Consider the following 10,726-nt stretch of genomic DNA (forward strand, 5'->3'; position numbering starts at 1 on the left):
TGTGTCAAAGGTATTTTTCTACTCACAAACTCTGTTTGGAACTCAATTTGTTCTCCATACATGCATGAACATTGCGCCATGTTCGGGGTTACTTAGATTGTATATTGACATGCACAAATCTCAGTTTTGGTTTTTTGTTCTTATGGTTTTGTTTTGCTTTTTTTTTTTTAATCTTTTGATCAAAGATGTTGTGCATATTGTGATTTATTGGTTGATTTTGAATCTTGGTAGTTGGTAGTTGATAATGGATATATTTTGTGCTGTCAATGTCCCATTCATAGAATTTGTGCAATTGAGGTTAGGCTTAGGGCTAGATTTAGGGAAAGAATTTTGGGTAATGAATAAATCTCCTGTTGGTAACATTGTCCATACAGTCTTTAATAATGGTTGTCCTACCAAGAATGACATTATAGTTGCAAAAATTAATCCCACTTGTTAATAATTACTTTTATCTGCTTGGTTGCTTGAAAGTAGTTGTTATTTTCAAATATCATCATGCTAATCTTTATGATAGTGGATTCTTATTTCTCTTATAAGCTTACTTATATTTATGTTAGTTTTGATAAATATAAGTAATATTTATTAGGTTTTGATAAATATGGTAATATTTATCAAAACCCACTATGGCAGGGATTTTGGTGGATTTCCCAGCGATTTTGCATCGCCGGGAAAACCAATTCTGTTGTATGTTTGAGTTTTGTCTGTGCAAAATGTGAAAGTTTAATTGACATATTCGTACTTGAGTGGATATCATATAATTTTCAGTTTGGTGAAGGTTTTTGTTTTTGTTTTTTCTTTTAATTAATTTTAGTGACTTAATTAACTCAACCATATCCTAGAGTTGAGACTTAATTAAGACAACATTCTTTTAGTGAACTGTTGAATTAGCTCAAGATCAATTGCAATCCATGCATGCATCTTAATGGCATAATATTTTATATGCCTATATATATATACATATATACATACTAGCGTGGTTGCAAGCACTCTCTACACAGTTGCATGCTCAATTAACCAACTTCATCTGCTGTTAGTATATATTTGTCCCCAACTAATTTCCTCCTAGATCGAGTTGCAGCATATAGATCAAAAGAGCATATTCAATATACACAGTCAATCAATAAGTGCTTGTCCAAGTTAATAGATTTAGGAGGACAGGTTGTGAAAAATGCATGGTTCTGATCATAATATTATCTTCGTTCTGATTTTCTTGATGCATATGCTTGCTTGAATATGATTAATTTTAAAGCTTAATCTCAAGAATGTGCCGCTCACACTCCACATGGATTTTCTATAGGTCTTAGCCCAAAAAAAAATTTACCATAACTTTATCCAATGAGTTCTTTATATTGCAAGGATACATGCATCTTTTACATTGATTTCTTGCCATGTGCTTGATCTAGATATTAGTATCCATACTTATAGCTTATTAATTACATTTTTAGTTTTAATTTCATAATTTAACATGTCCAATGCGTTGCGGTATGTATACACAAACTTATTCTTCTTAACCAACGGAGCAATGAAACGATCAAAATGTAATTGTTTTCATCAAACTATTAAGATTTGAGAGCATGTATCTGTTGGAGGAGTGAAACAGATATTCTATTCTGTTTGGAAGAGAGGAGAGACTATTTTGGACATTTTTTCTCCGTGGATTGCTTCTCAAGTGGCTTACTTTGTGCCAATGCATACATAGGTATTTAGTAGGCTTGTGGATTCAATACCTAGCATTTATTCTAATACATGAACTTCCCTAGTACACCAACACCCAAGTACATGAATACCCCAAATACATGAATCACTTCTTTTCTACTCAACGTTTACTCTAGTTCATGGATCTTCTTTTTTTTTCCCACCTTAGTGATAACCAAAAGTGACAAATCCATGCGGTTCATAACAAGATCTGCAATAATATTCTTCACATACTGGACTGGCCTAGGAATGTCCTGGTCAATAAGAATCTTGTGTAGGCACTCATTTACCAGGTTTTTGACTAACAAACAATTGTCTCTTCAAACAGTTTCAATACCTGTAACAAAAGGTATTGAAAATTGACATTAAAAAAACATAGAGAATCACAAACTTGAGGAACTCTTACATTACCTTTAGTGTCCATTTTGTCAAACTTGTCTGGATTTGTCCATAGCAAACCAGCATATCTCTACTTGCTAAGCAAGAAATATGGATAATAAACCTTTTCAACAATTTTGTTTGATAGGCTTCACGAACCGAAACACCAAAGAAAACAAAAACAGAGAATCCATTATAAGAATAAGCATACAAGAAAATTGGAACCACATAAGTTTTTTTACTCCATGTGTACCACAATAAATTGTTTGCTTTACATTATGTCCATCCTAGAGAAGTCAAAGCATTTTCTAATATTCCATGTAACCCTTGTTTTAGTCAAGTTCTGGAAGTTTGTAACTAAAATATATGGGATAAATGCATTAATTGCTTTGCTTTGAAAATTTCCCTTTCCAAGGCAGTCCAATAAACTAAATTAACAACATGGAAGTTGCATCCAGGTGAATGAACATATTCACCATTCACTATATTCACATATTTGCATTGATAAGTAACTATTAATCAGCTAGAGCACTATTCTCCTCAAAGTCATAAGAGTCATAGCATTGGGCCAAATTAAATGATCCTGCACAAACAACTAAGTTGTTCTAGCTTGATAAGGATTTGTTGAGATTTATTTTAAATATTGTATTGAAAATTTTCGATTCCACACAAAGATAAAGGCGATATGAGAAATGTTTGAGCATGGCAGATTCTTTCTTATATCTTGTTGGAATCATATTCTAAACTAATGCCAAAGACTTGGTGTGACGTCAATTGGAAAGCTGCTATGTGAGATAAAAGAAGAATCAAGAATATTGGAATTATTATAAATTCTTTACTTTAATGAAAGTCCCACTAATATATTCAGCAGCTTCTCTCCCCAACTTCAAGGCAGCCTCCACAGTGTCAACCCCAAATTGTACCATAACTGAATCTGTGTCCCCATATATAACCTGATACCATACAATTACTAATTCAATCCATGTTTGAAGAGACTAAGGTATTAAAGAAAAAAAGAAAAAAAATTAGTTAAAAGGCCATGGGCATTAACAAAATCATACTACTAATTCCATCCATATATGTATAGAGAGAACAATGACGTGCATCATTCTTTCCTAATGCAAAACTTCAATTCCCAAAATGAAGGCAAATACAATCTGCAGCAGTTGCAGTTCATTGTGCATATGAAGTCAGAAACAGGACAAGGCACCCTAAAATCACTCAATAGTGAATAGAAAGCAACAATAAAGTGATGGGAAGACCAAAAATTTCTTCAAGCTGATATGGGTTCCACATCCTCCTACTGATTCTCCATAGAATAGTACCTCTAAACAAAAAAGACAATCATTTTCATCAATCCCAAACCATAATGCCACCAGAACCATTCTACTTCAATATTTCTTTACTATCTCATACTATTTCTCCATTAAATAACGAGAATTAGTTACAGGTGTAATCTTAGAACATCTCCTAGAAAGGTATAAACTTTTTGTGAATTATCATCCCCAGAAAAAAGTGAATTAACACACATATAAGACACCTAGAATCCAGGCTACCTCAATGACAGACATACCATGCACAGCCCTTGATTGGAGTATTATTCACCATTAGCAAAGAAAAGTCTACACAAAATACCTCAACGTTGTGTTCATAGCCCCCAAGCATTGTAAATTTATCTAAAAACAAGTTTTTTGGTGTGCTCAATCATTTGTCACTTTGACACAGTAGCCAAACCATGCAAACAATTAGAACTCGAAATTATTAGCATTTCGACTCATGCAGAGATTAACCAGATTTGACCTGTACCATAGCTTCTAACACTTAAAGATATCTCTAAGCAAGGTAACTGACCGACAGTAGCTCCAGTGAATCCATATACAGAATTTGCACTTATCTGAAAACAAAAAGAAGACATCAGAGAACTTAAAATGCATGGAAACTAACTATTCCTGAATGGTGAGCACACAAAACTACCACAGAACTTCAATAAATAAAAAATGCAAAGCTCACCTTCAAGGCCAGCTGTCGACCATCTAGCACAGCCTTCTCAATTGGATCTTTTGCTTCCTACAATAAAAGTGGAGAGGACATCATTTACATGCACAGAACACCAATAAAAGAAGCTTGATCGCAATGCACACTAATGTTTATATAATGGTAGCTAAAACACAAGTAAACAAGTTATTATCTTCAAATCTGCCTTTGCTCTCCATCGAGCTGTAATCAATTCTTCAAGAATTTCAGGAAGTATTCCCTGAGATATTATCATTGTGCATTCTCATTATATCATTATAATGGACATAAACTTGTATACAAACTAATTAAATTCATATGATTCACTCATGTCTACCATAATGTTTATATATATAATAGAGTTTTAAAAAACTCACCTTTTGTAAATTGGATTTAACAAATGTTTCACCAGATGGAGTTTTGTTGACACATTTTGGGGGAAGGTTATGTTTGCGAACATTCTCTGGCGTCACCTTCACAAAGACCATTAGGAATTAGTTTTTGCTCCAATAAAAGCATCTACACTATAACTTATTTCATGTCAAATAATAGGATAGTTTCCAAGGAAAAAAACTCAGGTAGTAGACATAAATGATAGCCAGAACAATCACCAGAGTGCAGTAACATAAATTATATGCCATCATAATAGACATTCCTTAATGACAGTATCAACAGATACCAACTCATCCACAATGTTAAGCATTATCTGCAATTTCTTGATACCATACCCAACCAGGACCAGTTTAGATGCTCTGCAAAACAGCCCTTCATCTGAACACTTCTCACTGCTTCTTCAAGTTTTTTCATGTCATGGTTTCACATCCAAAAGAATGGAGGACTTACCAGTTTCTTTTTCCGGATGCCTTGATGGCAGCCGAACGTTCTTCAGCAGCCTTCTTCTCCTCTTCAGTCTCCTCGCCAAAAATTTGAAATCTTCATCATCATCATCCAGCTGAGGCCTTAGGGTCTTTTGCAATGGAGGGTTGCCATTGCCTCCCCTGTGATGGGAGCAGATCCCATAACAGTGACACCACATCCTTCTCCTAAAACACCAGAGATCCTCAAGAGTGCATCAATGTGATTGAACCACCGAGACTAAGGTACAATTGAAAGAAAGTTATGGAAGAAATGACACTTGAATGGACTGAATACTTGTAGTTAGATAAAAATTAACAGACTTTGTATGTACTCTATCTTCATTTGTCCCTTGCATGCCTTCATTTGTTCTATGATATTTTGCAGCTGGCCCCTTTTTTCAAAGCTGTATTTTCTATTGTACTTTGTTCCCTTTCCTTGTTTTATTGACTTGCTGTTGGACTTGGTCTTTTGTAATTGACCCCCTTGTATTTTCTGGTTTGCTGAGATCTCCTCTTGGAAAGGAAGCACCAAGCAATTCCACTCTGTTTTTGGGTTTCACCCAGTCCATTTCATCCCTTTTTTGCTCAACCTCGAGTTGTGATAATAGTATGAAAACAAATTTGTTCAAGGGACAATAACCAGCCATCCTCTAAGCTTTAGCTCCTCATTAGGCTCGTATCCAACAAGTTAACAAAAAACTTCACACATCTGTGGTTTGTGTGAGGTAATTCCAGATTACAATGACACAAACTTGTGCAGTTCCATTTCTATGCAAATTCCAATCATTATTTCATTCTTAAACCACGTTCCTCATAATGCATGAATTGTATAACATCTTGTTCCATTACTAGATAGCTAACATGCTATTAGTCATGTTCATGGATTCTTTTACCATGCTTGAAATGATAAACGAGTTATAAAGTTTTGCCCTACTCCTGATTGTATGGAGAGAAGTTAAATGGGTTGAGGTTGCGCACTGTTTAAGATTTTCCCCATACTGAAGTAGAGTTAAGGAAAGTGCTTTGTAGTTGATATCCCCTAGTTGGTTTATCTAGTTTGAATTGTGATTAAACTCATAACTCCTATAATTTACTAAATGAATTTATTGGCGTGCTATTTTGTGCGTGTTATATTTTGATTGCTCTGTTTATACTGAAAATTGTGAATATTTTCGTGTGTAGTGTGTATGCTGGACCAATGGGAGCAGTATTGATTTAAAAGGGGGGTTGACTGAGCCTTTGAGAGGAATTGGGTAGACTTGAACAGCCAGGGGTGAGTCCCTTACTTTGTTGCGTATTGAAGGTAACAAATGCATACTATGCTGCAAATCTCTACCTTTTTTTATTTCTTTCAATAAATCTGTAACTTAGATGGATGTTTTATGGTTTTGTCCAATAAATTCCACCCTACTGAAAGTTTAGAAATGTTTTGAAAGTTTTGTTGTATGCTTTCTCCAGATACAACAACTCTAGTTCAATTTAGTCGCTAATTGTTCTAGCTTTTCCTTCACTTTGATAGTTTCACATGACTACACATTACTTTTGATAGTTTATAGTGAGTTCCCAACTATATGTATGATAATATATATACATATTAAATATATAGACACCCGCACACATACATATATATTAATAGGTGTTTAATGAGAGTGAGGGTGGTGGACATGTAGTTGCGTCAGATGATTAATATAAACTTTTCATTGGCTTCATTATTTCTGTCCATTGACATGGAGATAACCCAAAGTACATATATTCTCACAGTATTTTGACTGCCAGTGTACAAATGATTCTTGTTTTTTGCCCAAAAACTCAGAAAACTTGGAATTCTAACAGCCTATGCACATAGGTTGTGAATTTATAACCCAAAGTAATTTTTGTTACAACTGAAATTGCGTATTGATACCCAACTTTATTGACCACAGGGATTACCCAATATTGATGTATTAATACCAACTGCATAAACTTTACGCCTTGATCTTCTTTTCCAATATTAGGTGTTTCTTCAAGATACCAGATAATCCTTGCATAGAAAAGGCGCAAGTTGGAAAAGAAAGTTCCCATTTGTCTTAACGATCACCTTAATGCAGATGATATAAGATACGATACTGGGATTTCCCCCATAAACACTCACATAATGTCCTAATCAAAGACCCATTTAGATAGTTAATTGTCCATCATTTCTGAAAACCTTCATCTGTGGGTGTTTTGGTTACACAACCAATTATCCTTGAACCGTACACGACTATAAGCTTGAGATCGTTAGTTAATGACACAAAATAGTGGACTCAAACCCGAAATAATTTTGTAACATGTCTTTCTTTCTTGTATATATTGAACTCAAAACGCATACACTTGCAAGTCCTATAAGGATGAATTATATAGTTTATAGCTATATACTGGCATGTTGAGACCATGAACTCTTGTCGCATTAAATTAAGTACTCTCATCCTACATTTTTTCCAACCATTCATTCCATCGACCATATATATTATGGAACATTTTATGATCAAATTCCAAATGTCGACTCATCAACTATCTACATTGATGGTCTCTATTTATCTAACACTCTTTCCCACATTTATTATTTTTTTAGATGGAGAGAAGTTGGATGAACGAGCTCGATAGACTTTTATCACTTGCATATGCCGAAGGCGTTAAAATATTCCTCACACAAGCACGAAACCATGCGAGTGGATGGGATTGCATTCGGTCTCCATGCCGTACATGTCTTAACAATATGTGGCTTCCTATATTTGAGGTTGAATCTCATTTGTTTATTAAAGTGATCAATCCAAACTACACCCAGTGGATATTTCATGGGGAGGAGGAGACAACATTGGACATCAGTGACGATGATGTTAGTGATGAGTTTATACCAGAAGATGATTATATCGATGACATGCAACATATGTTGGATGACATACGGGCAGGCACCTTTATTGATGTGCCCCAAGAAGACACTGCTACGCCAAATAGGCCACCAATACCTGAAGATTCACCAGCAACTGCTCTTGACAAACTACTAGAGGATGCTCGACGTCCTCTTTTCGACGGGTGTACAAAATTTACAAAGTTGTCATTCATTGTCAGGTTATTACACATCAAATCAATCGGTGGATGGTCAATTAAGTCATTTGACATGCTCCTTGATCTGTTGCGGTCATCTTTTCCTGATGTGCTCTTGCCACAATCATATGAGGAATCAAGGTCTTTGGAGCGCGGATTGGGTTTCAAGTACCACAAAATCCATGCGTGCCCCAATGACTGCATCTTATTTGGAAGGAAAATGCCGCTCTTAATGAATGCCCTATATGTAAGGCTTCGAGATGGATGCCAAATGCACACGGCTCATGCGTTATACCTCAAAAAGTGTTGCGCCATTTTCCATTGAAACCGAGATTGCAGCGTCTCTTTATGTTTGCAAAGATAGCAGGTGATATGAGATGGCATAAAGAGCAACGGGCGATAGAAGACATTAGTATGAGATATCTGGCTGACTCTAAGTGTTGGAAGAAATTTGATGAACATCATAGTTGGTTTGCTACGGATCCATCAATACTTTATGACTTCTTTGATTATTCCTGTCCCAAAGTCACCAGGGAATGAGATCGATGTGTACCTGTAGCTGTTGCTTGATGAACTGCTTGAATTGTGGGAATATGGGATATGAACATATGATGCCTTATCTAAGGAGACGTTTATGTTGCATGCTGCATTGTTGTGGACAATCAATGACTTCCCTGCCTATGGGAATATTTTTGGCTTGTCAACAAAGAGAAAATTAGCTTGTCCGTCTTGCAATGCCGAGGGTGACTACAATTGGTTGAAATATGGCCGAAAACATTGTTATATGGGACATCGACGCTTCTTACCGCTAGGTCATATATGGAGAAGGAAGAAAGGATTGCTCAACAATAAAGAAGATCATCGTATGCCACCAAGAGATATAGGAGGATACGATATTCTGACTCAATTACAGATGATTGGGGATGTTCAGTTTGGCAAATCTCGCAGGAAGAGAAAACGTACTGCTGAAGAGCTGAACTGGACAAAGTGTAGCATATTCTTCCAATTACCTTATTGGTCAACGCTTCAACTTCGGCATAATTTAGATGTTATGCATATTGAGAATAATATTACCGAAAACATCTTATTCACTTTAATGAACACTCCAGGAAAAAACTAAAGATAATATAAATTCAAGGCGTGACTTGGAGATATTGGGTTATAGAAAAGAATTACATTTGAGGCATGAGGGTGATCATGTAACAATGCCACATGCACTGTACGCATTACACGGAGATGAAAGGCATAAATTTTGTGAGTGGCTGTCCGATATCAAATTTCCAGATGGGTTCTCTTCCAATATCTCGAATTGTGTTTCTCTACATGATTGCAAAATCACCGGGTTAAAAAGCCACGATTATCATGTTTTCCTTCAAAGACTACTCCCAATTGCTGCTAGGGGGTTTCTAAGAAGTACATTGCCTTGGCTTTGACTGAACTTAGCACGTTCTTCAAAGAGTTGTGTGCTCAAACACTGGATGTGAATCGCCTATCTCAGCTCCAAACTGATATCGTCACCATTCTATGCAAACTGGAGATGATATTCCCTCCCTCATTTTTTGATGTCATGGTCCACCTAACTGTCCATTTGCCTTGTAAGGCTATACTTGGGGGTCCAGTACAATATAGATGGATGTACCCATTTGAGAGATACCTCAGAAAATTCAAACGGTATGTTAAGAATAAAGCCCAACCAGAAGGTTCAATAGTCGAGGCCTACATTCACACTGAATGCCTGACTTTTTGCTCTATATATCTAAAAGATGTTGAGACGAAGTTCAATCGAGCGGACCGCAACGTTGATGCTGACAAAGAAGAGACTATAGATGGATTTAGAATTTTCAATCAGAAAGTTCATTCCTTAGGTTCAACTTCTAATGTGCAATTAGAAGATAAACTCTTTAAAGCAGCTATTTGGTATGTGCTCAACAATTGTCAGGAGATTGGACCATATATACAGTAAGCATCAAAGAGTTTACTTTAAAATCTACTTCCATTCAAACTTAACAAGTTATTATATATGCAAAGCCCATAACATCAAATATTTTGCTTGGCGATTCTGTGCTCCAAATGTAGGGAACACTACGATAAATGTAAGGTGCAATACCCAAATTGCATCGATCGCATGCATCAAACTGACTTTCCAACTTGGTTCAAGCACCGTGTAAGTTCTTTTCCATTCTTATCTACATTGAAATATTATGGATTTAGTTAATATGTTTTGAAATTATGACAATATATGTTATGAATTTTCAACAATTTTGGTATAGATCCAGGAACATCGTACCAAGCATCCACTTGATGTGTCTGCTGATCTGTATGCATTAGCTTGTGGGCCTGACCATTGGGTTGCATCATATGATGCTTGCATAATAAATGGAAAAAGGTTTCATACGAGACAACGTGAACTTTGTCGGCATACACAAAATTCTAGGGTGTTGGTAACTGGGGACGAGGCCACAAATAATGCAGACTTTTACGGTGTTATTAATAATATCATAGAGTTATGCTATATGGAGTGGCGTCGGGTATACCTATTTGAATGTGATTGGTTTGATGTTGGTGATCGAAAACGAGGGGTGCGGGTGGATGACCATATGATTAGTGTCAACATGAATAGGAGTTGGTATAAGGGTGAACCATTCGTGTTGGCGAGTCAGGCTGATCAATGTTTCTACATAAGAGATTTAAGGGCAAAAGGGAATTGGGGTGTTGTA

General features: G+C 36.0%; 1 pseudogene; it reads right to left on the bottom strand.

Annotated features, from left to right (window-relative positions):
• Nucleotides 1-4,726: 4,726 nt before the first annotated feature.
• Nucleotides 4,727-7,004, bottom strand: LOC122291064 (annotated as a pseudogene).
• Nucleotides 7,005-10,726: the final 3,722 nt, after the last annotated feature.

This window comes from Carya illinoinensis, chromosome 13, assembly GCF_018687715.1.
Source record: "Carya illinoinensis cultivar Pawnee chromosome 13, C.illinoinensisPawnee_v1, whole genome shotgun sequence".
NCBI lineage: Eukaryota > Viridiplantae > Streptophyta > Magnoliopsida > Fagales > Juglandaceae > Carya > Carya illinoinensis.